Source organism: Herpailurus yagouaroundi, unplaced genomic scaffold (genome assembly GCF_014898765.1).
Source record: "Herpailurus yagouaroundi ecotype Mexico unplaced genomic scaffold, PumYag 183, whole genome shotgun sequence".
In the NCBI taxonomy this organism is placed as follows: domain Eukaryota; kingdom Metazoa; phylum Chordata; class Mammalia; order Carnivora; family Felidae; genus Herpailurus; species Herpailurus yagouaroundi.
The window spans coordinates 3540540-3554798 of NW_024412414.1; the positions used below are offsets into that span (position 1 = coordinate 3540540).

Consider the following 14259-nt stretch of genomic DNA (forward strand, 5'->3'; position numbering starts at 1 on the left):
ACAAAACAGCGACTTGCAGTGAGGCTGTGTCTTCCCTGGGCTTCCCTTACCTAGTGTTCACGTTGGCAAACAGCACTGTTCTAATCCCCCTTTCTAGCCTATTCCCCAACCCTCTCTCCCTGACCCTCATCCTCCTTTGTGGATCCCGCACCCCCTGCTCCCGCCACCACTGGTTGTCTAAACCAGAACCAGAGCCCAGAGAGGTACCAGAGTCCTTCCTCTCTCTGACTCACCACCCAACCAATCACCAGCATCTGCAGATTCTACTTTCTCAACTCATCCACGTCTTTCTGGCCTGCTCTTAGCCAAGCCACTCTCCTCCTTGAGCCAGCCTATCATCTGCAATCTGTTCTCCACTCTGTGGCCATCTTTCTGAAGCAGGGATCTTTCTGATCATGTCATCCTGCTCAAAACCCCGCGGTTCTCCCCACAGCTCTAAACATGAAGTTCGTGTACTTGTGTGCCTCAGCAAGCCTCGCACAGCCCGGCCCGTCTGGGCATCAGCCTCCCTGTCTGTCCTTCCCAGCTTTGCTGAGCGGCTCTTATGTCACAGATGGTTTCTCTTCCTCTCTCTCTCATCTCTAGGCCTTTGCATGTGAAGTTTCTGTGGCCTAGAATACTCTTTCTTTCTCTTTGCAGCTCTTTCTAGTCACACCTAAGATGTATCTCTTCCCCTAGAAAACCTCTAGCGAAGCCCCCTATGGCCAGTCACTTCCTTTCTCTGGCTTCTTCTGGGTACTTCCTCTACCTCCCTCTGATCTGGGGGGTCTGTGTCCCCCAGCTAGCCCAGACATCCTTGAGAACAGGGATAGGGTTTTTTCCCCACTGCCTAAAACTCCTCTATGCTCTGCCTACTTGTTTTCTCACCTACCCCCCACCAGCCCTTGGCAACCACAGATCTTTTCCTGCCTCCATTGTTTTCCCTTTCCAGACTGTCACATAGTGGGAGTCATACCATACGTGGCCTTTTCAGGCTGGCTTCTTTCACTTAGTAATATGCACTGAAGTTTCTTCTGTGTCTTTCCATGGCTTGATGGCTCATTTCTTTTTAGCACTGAATAATATTCCATTGTCTGGATGTATCATAGTTTATTCACCTACTGAAGGACATCTTGGAGCCTCCAAGTTTTGGCAATTACGAATAAAGTTGCTATAAATATATGTGTGCAGATTTTTGTGTGGACTTAAGCTTTCAACTCACTTGGGTAAATACCAAGGAGTAGGATTGCTGGATGGATTCTAAGACTATGTTTAGCTTTGTACGAAACTGTCTCACTGTCTTCCAAAGTGGCTGTACCATTTTGCATTCCCACCAGCAGTGAATGAGGGCTCCTGTTGCTCCGTATCTTTGCCAGCATTTGTTGTTGTCAGTGTTTTGGATTTGGGCCACCTTAACAGGTCTGTAGTGGAGTCTCATCATTGCTTTAATTTGCAATCCCCCAATGACAGATGATATAGAGCATCTTTTCATATGCTGTTCTGCCATCTGTATATCTTCTCTGGTGAGGTGGAAATGCAGATGAGGACTCATCTCGGAATCCCCAGTACTCTGTTGGCACAGAGTGGGTGCTCAACAAATACCAGCTTAGGAATTATGTCGTATGTTAAACACACACACAGACACAGACACACACACACACATACACACACCCCAAAGAGAATGTGAGCTGTTTCAAAACACACCTCCCTGCTCCCATGCCTTTATTCTGGCAGTTTCTCTCTCCCAGATCTCGCTGCATATGCCACGCACTGTCAGAATGGTTTGGGTTTCCCCAGCCAGCAGTGCTCTGTGCTGGCTTCAAGCCCCCACAATGTTCTTCTGTTCAACCTCTGTTGTCACACACTACATTACCTAAGGAAGACAGTTTCCTCTTTTTTTTTTTTTTTTAATTTTTAAAAGTTTATTTGAGAGAGAGAGAGAGAGAGGAGGGGAGGGGCAGAGAGAGAAAGACAGAATCCCAAGCAGGCTCCACACTGTAAGTATGGAGCCTGATGTGGGACTCGAACCCACAAACCATGAGATCATGACCTGAGCCAAAATCAAGAGTTGGACACTTAACCAACTGAGTGACCCAGGTGCCCTGACAGTTTACTATCTCGTCTTTCATTAAGCTATAAGCTGTTGGAGGGGAAGGATTAACCTTATGCACTTAAAAATAATCATTTAAAAATCTACATATGGTAATAAACTGACTTTTTGGGGTAAACAATTCTGAGGTTAAAAAAAATTTTTGTTTTTACATTTATTTCATTTTATTTTTTTTTCAACGTTTATTTTTGGGACAGAGAGAGACAGAGCATGAACGGGGGAGGGGCAGAGAGAGAGGGAGACACAGAATCGGAAACAGGCTCCAGGCTCTGAGCCATCAGCCCAGAGCCGACGCGGGGCTCAAACTCACGGACCGCGAGATCGTGACCTGGCTGAAGTCGGATGCTTAACCGACTGCGCCACCCAGGCGCCCCGATTTATTTTATTTTTGATAGAGACAGAGCACAAGTGGGGGAGGGGCAGAGAGAGGGCGACACAGAATAGGAAGCAGGCTCCAGGCTCCGAGCTGTCAGCACAGAGCCTGACGTGGGGCTTGAACTCACAAACCGTGAGATCATGACCTGAGCCAAAGTCAGACGCTTAAACGACTGAGCCACCCAGGCGCCCCAACAATTCTGTGAGTTTTAACACACACATATGTCTATGTAGCCACCACCACTATAATCTTCCTTACTGCCCTTCAATTCCCTTACTGACAGTTACAGGTTTTGTAAGCATACACTTAGACATGTTGATCAGAATTACACGATTTCTCAGTTAAGACATAAACACTCTGAAAAGTGGCAAGTTTTAATATGTGCCTTTTCTTGAATTAAGATTAAAACCCAATTTATATAAAATGCTTCCAGGAACAAAGCGTTTTGAGATCTTGACCAGATACGCCTGGCTGTTTCTCATATCTGGAACATTCTTCGCTCTCCTTGCCATTCTACCCATATGCGCCAGCAACCAGATCAAACTCTCATGGAGGCTTCCCCTTCTCTGAATTTTCCCGGTGGATGCACTTCTTTCTACACTGCCAATTATACACACACTGATTAGTCACAATGCCTGTCCTGTCTTTGCTACAGGATGGCGACCCCACACAGGAACCAAGCCTTTTATGTCTCATTCTCCTGTGGCTAACCATGTGCTATGCCAGGGCTCGATGAACTCACCTGCCCAAAGGTTCTTACAAGTAGAGCAGGCCTAAATGCCCTACTCAATCCACTGTCAACCACAGAAACAGAAATGCAGGGAGCACTGTCTGAGCCTTAGTCATCTTGACAGCTAGTGGCTTACACAACAGAGTCATCATTGAGTTGGCTAATGTATCGTCAGTGCACTGGGGTGGTGCAGTGTGGGTGACAAGAGTGGGTGCCATTTCCTGGAACAGACAGACACATCTCATGTCTCCCTCTCCCAGTGGGAAAACCACTGAGTTCCTTCTGCTCCGGAAATAAGGCCTAAGCACAAGAAACTTGCTTGTTGACTCAAAAATGGAGGGTAAAATACATATCCCAAACAAAATGCTGTAAATTCCCACCTCTGAAGTTAATTATGTTTCTCTTACCAATCCTGAAATGGGAAGGGAAATATTCTACTTAATAGATGAGAGCGTAGGCCTTAAATTCACCCTGACCAGACTCAAATTTTGACTCTACCACTTTCTCTAGGTATGGCATCCTGACCAGTAAGTTCATCTTTTTGAGCCTCACTTTCCCTTTTCTATAAAATGGGCATATTAATACTTTCAAAGAGTAGTTGTCAGGAGTAAATGAGACAGTTCCCATAAAGCACTAAACAAAGTACCTGGGACACAAGAGATTGCCATAAAATAGCACCCACTATTTTTTATTCTTGCTGTTATCTTTCTACCTTTCATAAAGTATTTCAAGTATTAATACCTTATTTGATCTTCATAGTTATCCTGAGATGGGACATTAATCCCAGGCAGAGGCAGAACCAAAGCTCAGGGCATGGATGGACTGACTGGTGACCTGGTTTTGTGGTCCCTTTGGCCAGACTGCAGCACCAGGCTCTGGGGCCCTTGACCTTGGGGTGGAACTCAGAGACTGAAACAATCTCTTTTACTTCCAGTACTTGGCCCAAGAAGTAAGAAAGATCTCCAGCCCTCAGAGCTGACTGGGGGGTGGGAGGGAGGGAGCAGGGCTCCAAGAGGCAAGCCAGTTGTGAAGTTAAGGAGACACTCAAGACCACTGGGTGGGAGAAGCCACAGATGCTGGTAAATTATCCAGGGGAGCTAAGGCTACACATGGCATACTGCCGACCAATTTAACTTATTACACTTGAAGCTATCAATTCTACCCCCAAGCCTATAAGCTTGAGTGCCAAGAACAGCATGGTCAAAAACACAGGATGAAAAAGAGCAGGATCAATTTTTGCTTCATGTTGAGAATGTGCTGTTTTCAGCATGAAAACCTGGGGAAAGGATGCAAAGAGAGGGTGGCACCCCAAGGCGAGCCTCTCCTGGCTGACAGCACATGTACTGTGTGTGTGTGTGTGTGTGTGTGTGTGTGTGTGTGTGGTGGGGGGAGGGGTACCTCACAAGGAGGAAAGAGAGCTCTGGAGACCTGGGGCCAAGACATCCTCAGGGAAGGCCTGAGCAGGCACTCTAGAGTCTGCACCACCCGGGGCAGGGGTGTTGGCCACACATACAGTTGGGGTTACCTCAAATGAGGCTGTCTGGTTCATCAACAGTAAGTCTACTGAGCGTTTTGGGTGTTTTTCCCCCCCAACTTGGGGCAGGGGCAAGTCTACAAAGACAAATAAAAGGTAATATTGTAAAATATACATTCAGGTATGAATGTAGGGAATTGTCCTGCCTGAGAGCCATTGGGTATCTATTTCAGACAAGGCGGCTAGTCCCCCAGATCCTGTGGCCTGATGGGCGGGGTGGGTGCCATTCTTGGGCCGGATGAAAGAAAGATGATACTGAGAGGGGGTGAAGATATAGGATTTCAGGCAACTCTGTGTCAAACACGTATCTTCCTTCTGATTTCTGCAGACACCAGCTGGCTGGAAGAGGTGTAAAGACAGGCCCGCAGAAAAGAGGATCTCCCCAGTGGCAGAGGAAAACAGGGGAAGCCAGAGGGAGAAAGTCATTCTGGGTTCAAAGAAATCAACTTCGAAAGCTTCCCTTATAAAAATAGCCATTGGCAAATCCTAGACTATTTATATCACCCGACCAAGATCACTATCAGATCCTGGGCTGAATCACAAGACCCTGTAAGTAATCCTCACAAGTATGGGGCACTGGCTGCCTGATATAATGGGAAGACATCTGAAACACCACCGGAGCAACTGAGTCAGGGAAAATTTGAGTGCTGGCACCAAATGGTACACTTGCGAGTGGATCTCACTTTACAGAAATAGACAGGTTCCTGAAAAGTTGGCCCTAAAATTAATTCAATTAATGGAGTCATATTTTCCTGGTGAATCACATTTTTAAACTGGCGATGGACTGGGGGGAAGGGTGGCCAAACAAATAAAACAATGGTGACCCTAAGACTAAATAAAAACCACACTTCATTCAGCAAACTTTAAAATGGCACTTATTTAAAAGGCCATTATAAATGCTCATAAAATAGAAGCGATTTGTCAGCAAACATATGTCTAGCGCCTGTGATGTACAGGGAATTGCACCAGCATTCGGGGGGGCTAGGAAGACCCCAGTGCCTGCCCCTTGGGAGCTCACAATCAGGAACTTTAAAGTAAATAATACTGAGTATTCATGTTCCACCAGAACCCCCCAGAATGGAGACGAGAGGTGTGCATGAGGGGTTGCCTGGCCCTTTAAGTGCTCTCTGGGCTTGGACCAGCTCGGCCTCACTCCTGCCAGAAGCCAAGCGGGCTCGCCTGTAAGTATGCCTTTTCAGACTCTTCATTTATAAGCTAAAAGCTGTTGGCCATGTGGTGCTGAATCAAAACTGCTATTTATTTAACTAAGTTAAAAAAAAAATAATGAAAACCCCCCATGATCTGGGTACTTTAATAAAATAAGAAGAGTTAAGGTACTTCAAGCTCTCTAAAAAGTTAAAGGCCTGTACAACCCAAAGAGTTGTTATTTTAAACTTTAAAGGGCATTTGCTCAAGGAATGTTTGTTTGGAAAAAGCCTGCCTCCTACTTTTTATGCTCTCTTGCACATAGACTACTGGTCACTGGTGACAGGAGTAGATGCCTAATTTATTATTGCTTCCCTCAGTACAGATAATGGCATACTGAGTGTGCTTTGAGCATGAACACCTACACTCTGAGAGGGGTGAAACTGTTGTCTGTGAACTAATAACAAGGTTGCCAGCAGATGCATAGAATTGGGGAACATCAGCTCCAAATTTGTTACATCCCTTAGACACTGTATACCTCAGGAACTGGTGACACTGTGGGAGCCCGTCCACAGTTAGTAAGAGTGAAATTCTTTCTCACATTTTTGACTTAGACCTGAAGAGTGCACAAACTGTTAGGAAAAAAGGAGCCATTTTTTAAAAATAAAAACAAATTTTTTGTTTTAATTCCATACTGAAGAACCAAGCTGAGACTGCTATTTATCCTAATACCACTTCTTCCCTTTTTCCTTTTACTAACTCCTCCAAGCTTTTTAATAGCAAGGTAAAGGGCTACCCTCAAGACTACATTTCCCAGCCTGCCTTATACTACAGGTGGTCATGTGACTGCCTGCTGGCCAATGGGATGGGAACAACTTCCAGGTCATGTCCTTTAAAAGAGAAATTATTTACTCTCCCCTTCCCACATTCTAGAGTATAGACCTGGCATTGCCAAGCCAGCTTTGACATCACCCAGCAGGGCTCCTTAACCCTGGATTCCACACACCCCCCAAGGGGTCCATAAATAGAAATGTTAGTTTGTAAACTTGGATGGGAAGAAAACTATATAACTTTATTTTTACTAGCCTCTATCTGAAACTTAGCATTTCCTTCAGTTAATATGTAGGGAACAAACCATAGTAGTATTTGCCATATCCATGACTGTCACTAACTGAAAATACAGATATGTACATATCACATTATACTTGTTGTGGATTATCTTGAAAAATCACACACACTCATCAATACTATGAAATTACAGTAGCCATTAGATTTGGCACTAGATCATTACTTGGTGTATTAATAAAGCACAGACTACTTTATCATGAGTTTATTTTTTTATACTTTGACAATTATATTTCAACATAATTGCCATTGTAATTCTATGCATTTTATCTTATACATTTAAAAATATTACTCTGTGAGGTAGTCTGTAGGCTTTATCATAATGCTAAAGGGACTAAAGTCACCAAAAATGTGTTATGAAGTCTTACTAGAGGATGGCAGGGCAAAAGTATTCATGAAACTCAGGTCCATGGATGACCTTGTATAGCAGAGCTACCCTTGAAGTTTTGGACCGCTCCTCTAGGTCAGGGCTGCCCAACAGAACTTTCCGTGATGAGGGAAGTGTTCTCTATGTGCTGTTCAATACAACAGCTTCTAGTCAACTGGCTACTAGGTGTTTGAAATGTGGCCAGCGCAACTGAGGAACTGAATTTTAAATTTTATTTAATTGTAATTGTTTAAATGTAAATAGGCACATGTACCTAGTGGCTACCATATTGGACAGCATAGCTCTAGACCGTTATATGAGAGAGAAACAGATTTCCGTCTTGTTTGAACTGCCATATTTTTGGATCTCCCTATTAACAGTACTTTAACCTATACCTTAACTAATACACAAGCCTACCTGGAGTCAATAATATTAATACACCAGGGATAGAAGGTACATTTGTACAAACTCAACACATAAAGGAACTAATTGAAACCAACACTTATAATAGGAATATTCTAGTTACAAAGCATTCCCATATACATTATTCTGCCTGATACCTATTATCACCCTGTGATTATTAGTGCCCCTATCTTATTCTCAAAGAGGTTAGGTGACTTTGATAGTAGAACCAGGAGTCATTTCCAGATCTTACCATCACCACACCATGTGCTTTCCAGCATTCTGAATGCTTTGAATGTCAGTCTCACCCCGTAATTTCTGGGGAAATGGAGATTGAATCAATAACCAATGACCAATGATTTAATTAATCATTCCTATATAACGAAGGTACCATAAAAACTCAAAAGGATGAGGTTCAGAGAGCTTCCACATTGGTGAACTAGAACACTCCTTTGTGCCACTGTGCTGGGCCCCAAACTCTAAAAGGACAGAAGCTCCTTTGTTGTTCACCCTATGTATCTCTTCATCTGGCTGTTGATTCGTATACTTTAATATCCTTTGTAAAAAGTCAGTAATCTAGTAAGATGGTTTCCTGAGTTCTGTGAGCCATGAGCAAATTAACTGAGCCCAAGGAGGGGGTCATGGGAACTGCTGATTTATAGCCCACTGGTCAGAAGTACAGATAATAACATGGACTTATGACTGGCACCTGAAGCGGAGGGCAATCCTGTGGGACTAAGCTTTAACCAGTGCAAGCTGACATTAGCTCTGGGTAGATAGTGCCAGAATTGAGTTGAATTGTAGGACACTCAGCTGTGTCAAAGAATTGTGTGGTGTGTGGGGAACCCCCTTCCTCCTGAAATAGGAATTGGGTGCAAAATCTTTAATGTCTATATTGTTACTTCTTGAGTTCATGATTTTCCTCCCTCAGGTTTAAGCTTTAGGTATCTATTTCCCATTTGGTAGATGAAGATTTAGCTATCTTCTACTAAATGCTCCCTCACCTCCGCAATCACAAACTCTTACCTACCCCTCCTTTTATCTTGTCAATATAATTATAATTCCATTTTGATCAGTATCTAAGTGTTATATCAAGGTGAGCTGTAATATGCTAGGATTACTTTTACATTTCTTCTGCAACGTTGTTTTCCCTGGACTTAACAACTGTCTTTTTTGTTTTACTGTGTTCTTAAGTATTTACCCATAATTTAATCCCAAACTTTCTGCCAACTGTCTAAATCTCCTAAATAAATGCTCAGACACATTAGGTATTTAAGCAATTTCACTTTCTTAACAAAATGTGTTGGAGCCTTCCACCTGATCCAACCTGTTTTATTTGCTTTTACTGCTTCAGGTCTGTCATTCTGAGATTTCCCTTCACTATTATTCTGAGGATTCCTCTGACTCTCTCCCTCTTGTGTACCATCCCCCCATTCCCATTTTCCATGTCTTTCTCTTTCTTGGTTTATTCTTGTTTTTCCAGAATTTGTCCTTCAGTGGTTTCCTCAAAAAGAGTGAATAAAATGTAAATTTTTTGAGATCTTGTGTATCTGAAAATATGTTTATTCTAGCTTCATATTCAATTAACAATTTGGCTGGATACAGAATTGTAGATTAGAAATAATTTTCCTTCATGGTTTGAAAGCACTGTTTCATTGGCTTCTGGTTTCCAGGGTAGTTATTGAGAAGTCGAAAACCATTCTGATTTTTGGTTCTTTATATATGACCCTATTTTTTCCTCTCTTTAAGTGGTAGGAATTTTTTTACCCAGTGTTCTGAAATTTCATTATGATGGGCCTTGGTGTTGGGTTATTGCCATTCACTGCTCTGGGCAGTAAGCAGACCCTTCTAATCTAGAATCTCAAGTCTTTTGGGGGCACCTGGGTGGCTCAGGGGGTTAAGTGGCCAACTTTGGCTCGGGTCATGATCTCGTGGTTCATAGGTTTGAGTTCTGTGCTGGGCTCTGTGCTGACAGCACTGAATGTTACAATCTTGAGTCTTCCAATTTTGGGAAATTTTCTTTAACTCCCTCTATATTTTTTTCTGATGTGTCTTCTGTTTTTCTTTCTGCAACTTCTGTCATCGGATGTTGGCACTCCTACCCTGATCCACTACTTTGCTTATCTTTTCTCTCCTGTTTTTCATTTCTTTGTCCTTTTGTCTTAGTTTCTAGAAGACACTCTGAATTTTATTATTTAACCCTGTTGAATTTTAAAATTACTAAGTAGTAAAAAAATTTTAATGTTTTATTTTTGAGAGAGAGAGAGAGGGAGGGAGGGAGAGGGAGAGAGAGATAGAGAACAAGTAGGGGAGGGGCAGACAGAGAAGAAAACAGATCTGAAGCAGGCACCAGGCTCTGAGCTGTCAGCACAGAGGCTTGAACTCGTGAACCACGAAATCATGACCTAAGCTGAAGTCAGATGCTTAAATGACTGAGCCACCCAGATGCCCCCAAATTATTATATTTTTAATGTCTGAGAGTTCTTTTTCATTATCTGAATATCACTTTTCATGGCCCTTTGTTGTTTCATGAATTTAATATCTTTGACTCATTGAGAACATAAATAATAGAGAAAATTTTTCGACTATCTAAAATGTTCTTCTCTTGACACAGTATATTTCCTTCAAATTTAGTTTAGTCTCTGTCTTTCAAGTTAGATGCCTGGCAATACTTGGTTTCTGCTCCTATTTAATGAGTTACTAAAAAGCTATTTGAGGTCTACTGTGGATTTCCCTGTATGGTCATCTGGCTGAGCTGTCATGTCACAGAGCTCTTGACATTTTCTCTTCAGGGTGGTCAGATTCCGGAGACAGAGAATCCTCTCTCCTGTCTTGGAGGTAGTTAAGCTTGACGACCTAGCTGTGGTAGCTGGGTGTGGGCAGAAGGTCTGGTCTCTCTGTATTTGATATGTAAACATTTGTTTAATCTCGTGTTTTCAGTGCTGCATACCCTAATTTCAACTCTGCTATGGCCTTGTCCAGAAACTCTGTTTTATTCTCACCAGAAAGTAAAATTTCAGTTTCCTACCTGGAGTTGGGGGTAGGGGTGGGCAGGGGTCCTATTGTGCAGAGCTAGCATGAAAGGCTAGGGATCTAACTGCCTCTAAGTCAGACTTTCAAACAACCCTGTTTTAAGTCTCACTTTCACATGCATCTACTGTCCCCAACTCCCAAGCCTTCAGGTAGCTCTGTGGAAACAACTGGCTCTCTATTGGCTGGCTTAGAATTTAACTTCCTTGCTGTCCATCTGTCTTAGTTTGGGCTGCTATATCAAAACACCACAGGCTTGGTAATTTAAGCAATAATCATTTATTTTTCATAGTTCTGGAGGCTGAGAAGTCCAAGATCAAAGTGCCTGCAGATTTGATGTCTGGTGACATTCTGCTTCCTAGATCATAGATGACCACCTTCTCACTGTGTCCTCACATGGTGAAAGGGGCAAGGGACCTCTTTGCGGTCTGCTTCATAAGGTTACTAATGCCATCATGACCTAGTCACCTCCCAAAGGCCCCACATCTCCAACTACCATCACATTGGTGATCAGCATTTGAATTTTAGTGGGACACAAGCATTCAGTCTACAGTGCCATCTTTCCAGACTCCAATTTTTTTGTTGCCATTGTTTGCTCTCCTATTTTTATTATCTTTGAGGGTTTAAAAATAATATCCCTTGGGGTGCCTGGGCGGCTCAGTCAGTTACACATCTGACTCGGCTCAGGTGATGATTTTGCAGTCCTGGTGTTTGAGCCCCATGTTGGGCTCTGTGCTGATTCTGTGTCTCCCTCTCTCTCTCTGCCCCTCCCCTCCTTGCACTCTGTCTCTCTCAAAAATAAATAAACATTAAAAATATTTTTAAATAATAATAATATCCTTTTACTCTCAGGATGTTATAGGAAGGATAAAAAATAAACATGCTTGATTTTTTTTTTTTTTTGAGAGTAACATATTTAGATGGTTCAAGTTTCAGGAGGAGAAAAGATTACATAATGAAGTCTCTCTCCCATCCTTAATGCCCAGCCACTCAAAAGCCCCCCTAGGAAGAAACCAATGTTGCTGATTTCTGGCATATCTCCAGCCTACCTTAATCATTTTAGATTTTACTCTTTATTATCACCCTATTTGTATCATTTTATTCTTTATTTGAGAGAGAGAGAAAGAGAGTGAGCAGGGGAGAGAATCTTAAGCAGGCTCCAAGCTCAGTGCAGAGGCCTGACATGGGGCTCGATCCTACAACCCTGGCATCATGACCTGATCTGAAATCAAGAGTCAGATGCTCAACTGACTGAGCCACCCAAGTGCCCCTATTTGTATAATTTTAGACTTTGCTTTATTGCCATAGTTCCTATCACAATGCACTAAGAACTTCTTGAGGAAACAGATTAAAAAACTGAAGGAGCCTAGCTCCATGGGAAGGGTTAAAACAATGATAAGATTTATCTTTTTTATCCCTTCTATTTTATGTACACTTTCCCGCCTTGTATGTCCCTGTTCACTGCCTCAGACACCAAGGAGTTTACTACAAAAGTTTCTCCCCAGCTACTATTAAACCAGGTCTATAAGAAGGAATCTGATAAATTGTTTTCATATGAATGACTAATACAGCCTACTCTGCCATTCTTCCCCTGAAGTGGCTGAATTTTCACAGGAGATAAAACTTAAGGCCAAAGATATTAAACTCTAATGGCTGCCATTTTGGGAGTCACCCAGGACAACAGGTCCATTTTGCCAAGATGTGCTGTTACTGGGACTATGCTTACCAGGAAATTGGGTCAAGCCAGAGCAGACTCTCAACACTAGACAATTTTCAAAACAAGCAAATGTCAAAGAAGCTATCTCTTAATACAGTGAGCACCAAAGCTGAAGAGGCTAATTGAAACCTTCATACATTAATAAAGATGAAGCTAAAAAATAGCCATTTCCCATCTAAATAGCAATGTTGGGAAATGTTACTGAATAATAGTTACCCTGAAGTAAATTTAAAATAAAAATTATCCATATATCACACCTTTAAAAATGGGTGTCTAAAAACATGTAACTAAAACCAAGATAGCAAAATGCTACCTTCTATTTCTATGATAAAGTAGATGGTGTCAGTCTCATGTTCCTGCCATCAACAATAAAAACTTGACAAATATATAAAATAACAGTTACCAGGCTCAAAGAGCAACCAACACAGAAACTCCAGCAGGGATTTGATAGATGGGTGAGGCAGAAATGTAAGTTCAATGTCACTAAGATGGCTGAGGTTTGGGGAGCCAGGTGGTAGAAATGGTTGAACATGAGGGACTGAACCCAGAAATCTATATGGAAATTGCTCTTGGCTCCTTGGCTGATTTTCAGGCTACTGAGTGATGGCTGAGACTCGTAAAAGTCTGGGAAGAAAGTATGTGCTGTGAAGCTGAGAACTGTGAGTGAATGGAATTAGGTATTAAACACTATTGGAAAGATGTTGGATTTGGGGCCAAGGCAGAGTAGAAGACATAGGTGAAAGTACCAAGCATTTACTTACAACTCAGAAAAGCCACCCATAAGATTATCAATCATACTGAGCAGTAAGGGGACATGGAAATAGATCTTCCCTAAATAAGGTCTCAAAAGAATCAAACTGGTCTTCTAGTAACTTAGCTGACTGAACAAATTTAAATATTCTATAGAATACTACAACACAATCTGGAGTAAATCTATCATTTACAGTGTTTAGCATATAATAAATATTTACTAAATATTCTCTCCCACCCTGGAAAACTGTAAAAGCCCCAATTATCAAGAGATAAAACAGTGATTAAAAGCAGAGTTGATCCACATATTTGATTTAGCAATGATTTCAAAATAACTTTCAAAAGAAAAAGGACAGAAAAACTGGATGAAAAGATAGATTATTTGAATGCAGGATCTACAAAAATAAAAAAATCCAAAAAACTTTCTACAACTTCCAAAAACAGTATCAGAGATTAAGAACTCACTGGATGGGTTTAACAGTGGACTAGATACAGCGGCAGACAGGATTAGTGAATCAGTAGATAGGTCAATACTATATGCCCAAAATAAAGCACAAAAGAAAAGCAAATAGAAAGTAATATAGATTTGACACATGGTCAGAATGTCTAACAAGCATGTAATAGGACTCTCAGTAGGTAGAAAAAATTTTTGAGAATGGAAAAGAAGACAAATTTGAAAAAATGGCAAATAATGTTCAAAATGTGAGGGCATATCTTCCCCACAGGTTGAAGAAGCTCAGGGATCCTCAGGTAAGATAATAAAGAGAGCCTACAAATTGATAAAAAGCAAAGGTAAAAAGTAAATCTTAAAAGTAGCCACAAAAAAAAAAAAAAAAAAAAAAAAAAAAACATACCCAAAAAAAAAAAAAAAAAAAAAAGACACATTGCCTTCCAGGAATCAACAATAAGAATAAATGTTGGGGCATCTGGCTGGTTCAACTGGTTAAGGGGCTGACTCTTGGTTTTGGTTCAGGTCATGGTCTCACAGTTTCA

The 14259-nt window shown here is 41.8% G+C and overlaps 1 protein-coding gene across 4 annotated transcripts in view; it reads right to left on the minus strand.

The window, feature by feature from the left end:
• Positions 1–14259, minus strand: part of ATG7 (autophagy related 7) — a 247595-nt gene that overhangs the window by 39570 nt on the left and 193766 nt on the right. The gene's annotated exons all lie outside the window — the stretch shown is intronic.